Here is a 4795-nt window from a genome sequence, read left to right as displayed (position 1 = left end):
CTCTAGGTGCGGTGAGTAAGCTCCACATTGTGGCGGCTTCACTTGTTGCGGAGCCTGGGCTCTAGGTGCCTGGGCTTTCAGTGGTTTGGGCCTGTGAGCTCGTAGTTGCTGCATGTGGGCTCTAGAGCATGCGCTCTGTAGTTGTGGCACATGGGCTTAGCTTCCCTGAGGCATGTGGAATCTTCCTGGACCAGGGATCGAACCCACGTCCCCTGCATTGGCAGGTGGATTCTTAACCCCTGGACCACCAGTGGGAAGGACCAGTGGGAAGTCCTAGAATGGCTTATTGTCCTCTACAGGGGCAGAACATCAGGGAAAAGTTTGGTTTTATGTGCAGTTCTCCTTGGAAAGTCTGAAGAGGGAAGCCTCTTAGGAGTGGATGGTCACTGGATGGTACCTGTTAATGTCATTAGTGCTGAATTATGTCATAGGTAACTAAGAGCACAGGTTCTGGAATTAGAGGCTGTGGCTCTGTCACATTTCCAATTGTGTGATATTGGGCAAGGAACTTGACCTTTTCAAACCTTCAGTTTCCAAGTCTGTATACTCAGACTCCCCATCTCCTGTGGCTGTTGCAAGGGCCTGATGAAATTATACCCCTGAATTGCTTAGCACCGTGCCTGGCACACAGTAAGTGCTCGACCCACGTTCACTGGTTTATTCGTCTGAGGTTGGTACCTTCAGGCTGGGAAGACATGTCAGTCGTGTTCCTGTATGAACTCGGCCGTTTTTCTAATGGGATTGTTTCTCTCTTTAGAAGCCCACCTTCACAAAGGGCAGGTGCTTTTGATTTCTAAAGAAGCCCAACGATGATAAGATCTTGCCTACAATTTCTCGGAGGGGGCATCCAGCTAACAGTCAGGTACATGATACTCCTTTCAAGGGCAAGCTGAATAAAGTCAGGGAAGCAGAGTTAACTTTTGTGGCAGGCTGGTCTCTAGATGTTTGATTTGCATAAGAAACAGAATGGGACAAAACGTACTTGGGCCAAACAGTATTTGATACTTGCTCTGATAAAAGGTAGGAGGCTCTTATTTTTTTCTCGGTAATTACCCACCATTCCATGGCCCTACCCCATCCCCTCTCTGCTTTTCACCACTCTTCTCTCTTCCTGAGATGATGGAGTGAGAGGGGTACCACTGGGAGATGATCCCAAAGCAACATCGCCCACTGAGGTCCATGGCTATGTCTCCATAAAACACAAAATGGATGGGAAGATTTTTCAAATATCAGGATCTTAAAAGAGCCCCTCCAAAATGGCTTTATGGCAGGCTCATCTGAAAGATGTTTTGTCTCTCTCTGTGTCTTCCTGTTGTGAATTGCCAGGCAATAGAAGGTACCAGTTCTATTCAAAGGTCTTGCATGATTGTTGCAAGCTGGCGCAGATGCAAAAGTGTTGCCATCTGCAGAATTCCAATCAACGTTGTCATTCATAGCTCAGGAATCTTATAGGTGATGAATCATGATGATAAACAAACCACTAAACTCTTACTGGGGTAACAGATGGTAGTTTGAAAATGAGACCAATAAGCGTGCAGTAAATTTAAAAGGCTGCTTTGTGAACTCCGTTTTTAAAGCGCACTGTTTCAGGTTCTTTAAATGTTGGCTTTGTTGAACGGACTCCATTGTTTCCTTTAAGTCCTGAATCAAGCCTTCTTCTACTTTGTGGGAGACTCTCTTCGCCAATTTGCAAATGAGTGGGTGTTCCCTTGCAGGACTCGATGGCCTACGCCTCTCACAGTTCTCCAAAGAAAGTGGTGTTTCTCTCTTAGCAAATGCGCTTCATAAAGGAGAATTGAGAAATGAGAAAAGACCCTCGTCTGACAGTGCCTCCGAAAATCAGAACAAGGAGCTCCACCGCCCCCATCACTCCCCAGACCCTGTAACCACCAGTTACATACATACAAATGTAACTACATACAAATTGGCTTTTCCAGGCTTATCTGGCTCATCTTTAAGCAGGAGATAAAGCTTTACTTTCTTTCTCTGAGGACTAGAACCCTCCTCCAATCATAGGACTGAAGAATTAAAACAGCTCCTCCTAAGATCAAGATTAGGGATATTATTGCTGGTCTAAAACATTCAAGGCGAATAATTTGTTCTGTTCTAAAAACTTCTCAGAGTATCATCTATTTATTCTTTCATTCATTTACTCACTCATTCATTCACCAGATATGTAATGAGTGTCTGTAATGTACCAGGTAGTAATTAAATACATATATATATGAATATCGACCTATCCATCTCCTACTTGGGGTAAATGTAAGGATATTGATAAAGGACACCAGAAGGCTTTAAAAATAAAGAATAATGAGACAGAGAAGAGGCATCTAATTTAGATGATCGAGGAAATCTCTTTGAAGAGACTTAAGATGGGACCTGAAGGATGAGAGGTTGCGGTAGATGCTGATGGGATGTGTGTATGTGTGCATGCACGCTTGTATGCATGTGTGTGTGTAGGCATGCACACTTGTATGCATGTGTGTGTGTAGGGACAGAATATTCTAGGCAGCGGGTAGGGGTATGGCACTTAAGGAGGCTCTGATGTAGGATGGAAATAATACATTCACCAACCATCATATAGTTTTTATTTTAAAGCTCTTTTCCCAGACACCCAAGCAAGCTTTCCTTTTTGACTTAAAGCACATTTCCTCTTGCTTGGGCTTTCATATCTTCAGCATTTCCATCCTTGGTAGATAGTGCCAGTCTGGGTTTTCTTTCTCTGGCAAATTAGTGTCATTCTGGTTATGTACTCATTCATGTCTGACTCTTTGCTACCCCATGGACTGTCGCCCACCAGGCTCCTCTGTACATGGAATTCTCCAGGCAAGAACACTGGAGTGGGTTGCCATGCCATCCTCCAAGGGATCTTCCCAACCCAGGGTTGAACCTGTGTATCCGACATTGGCAGGTAGACTCTTTACCACTGGCGGCATCGGGGAAGCCCCCATTCTGGTTATAGATTTATAATTAAAATTGGGGTAATTGTTCCATGGATCTTTAGAAACTTAACACTGATTCACAGACTTGCCCTCTAGGATCCATGTTTTGGTTGACTGATTTTTCTTTTCAAAAACTTCACGGGGAGCCTTCTCTTACCCAGTGAGCCACTTGTGACTTCTTCCTCGCTCCCGGAAAAAGTCTCACGAAGTCTGATATCTGTGTAATTGTGCCAGAGGTGGGGTGAGTTTCATCTTCCTTACTGTGACGAGTTAGTGTAGACATACTGGCCAGTCCGGTTCTCAGGTAGGCAGAGATGGGTGGAAGTAAGCAGCAGCAGAAGAAAGGAACCTACGTAGCGACCTGTCTGCCACTGCTACACAACTGTGCAACAGTAACCACATCTCACTTTGTTCTCAAATGCCTATATGCTCTTGCTGGATACCAGGTACATCAGGTACATGGCACACATACAGCCACTTCTCCTCTGTATGCATGCCAGATTCACTCATCAGGAAACTCTTTTCCTTTGACCTCAAACAAGACCTCAGAAGATTTATCAACACTGTACTTCAGACACTGTTTGAATCAGTTAGAATTAGCATATGAGTTGAAACCCATTCAGTTATCTGCAGTATAAGCAATTGGATTGCTCCGTAGACAGAATTACACCATTAGAACGAATGCACTTCTCCTATATAGCATTTATCATAGTATGATAGGTTTTGGAATGAACTTCCTTCATCAGAATGAAACCTCCATGAAGGCAAGGGTTATATCTGGGTGTTTGCTTAAAATTAAATCCTTAGCTCCCAGCACAGTAGCTAGCCAATAGTTGGTTTAGTCAATAATTTTTGAATGAGCGAATGACACAAAGTTGTTTTTTGGGAGAAGCCAAAGGACATTTCAAACTGCAAAGCAATTTCCGTCAGACACAAACCTCTATTGAAGGTATTATTCTGGATTTCTTTGCTGTTGTTGCTATTTGATCGCTAAGTTGTGTCCAACTCTTTTGAAACCCCAGGCTCCTCTGTCCATGGGATTTCCCAGGCAACAATAATTGGAGTGGGTTGCCATTTCCTTCTCCAGGGGATCTTCCTGACCCAGGAATTGAACCTGTGTCTCTTGCATTAGCAGGGTGATTCTTTACCGCTGAACCCCCAGAGAAGCCCTCTGGATTTCTATGCGAACTCAATTCAATTTGGCTAGTTAGCATATAATGACCTGATCAGACTCTACCTGAAGCCCTGTCTCTGATTTTCCTTCAGCCAGATCCTTGCAGTCAGTACTAGTTCTCAGTACCTGGTGTGATTACAGCAGGATCTGCAGGCATCATTGTTTAAGTGTTTCTGAAGAGAGGATCATTTCCACATTGCCTCAAAGTGGTTTCTGTAGTGTATATACCCACCAATGTTCCCCCTTTCCTCTAAGAACCAAATAGCATCCTGAGGTGGAGAAGGAAGTGTTTCAAAATCCTGCAGCCTGCTTAGCACTCTCCTGCAAAATGCATGCTGGACCTTGTGATTAAATGTTTTAAATGGTCTCATGTACCAAATTCTGAGTAGTCCTGTTTTTCTGTTTTCCTTGACACTGTATGTGTGGATCCCATTTGTCTAATAAACTGGCTGAACAATGTCTTTAAGTCTAATTCGCATCTCAGTGAATACATTGTGCTTTCCTGAACCTTGAGAATTACAATGTCTGTGTTCAATATTTGGGGAAAATTGAAAACTTGGGAAGTTACAAAGGTAGTTTCTACTATTCCTATAAAATAGGCACTCAAAATAGTTTTAAAGACTAAAAGGCAGGGTAATTCCTGGCAGTCCAGGGGCTAGGACTCGGTGCTTGCATTGCA

Source organism: Bubalus bubalis, chromosome 23 (assembly GCF_019923935.1).
Source record: "Bubalus bubalis isolate 160015118507 breed Murrah chromosome 23, NDDB_SH_1, whole genome shotgun sequence".
Classification (NCBI taxonomy): domain Eukaryota; kingdom Metazoa; phylum Chordata; class Mammalia; order Artiodactyla; family Bovidae; genus Bubalus; species Bubalus bubalis.
This window is presented reverse-complemented; position numbering follows the sequence as displayed.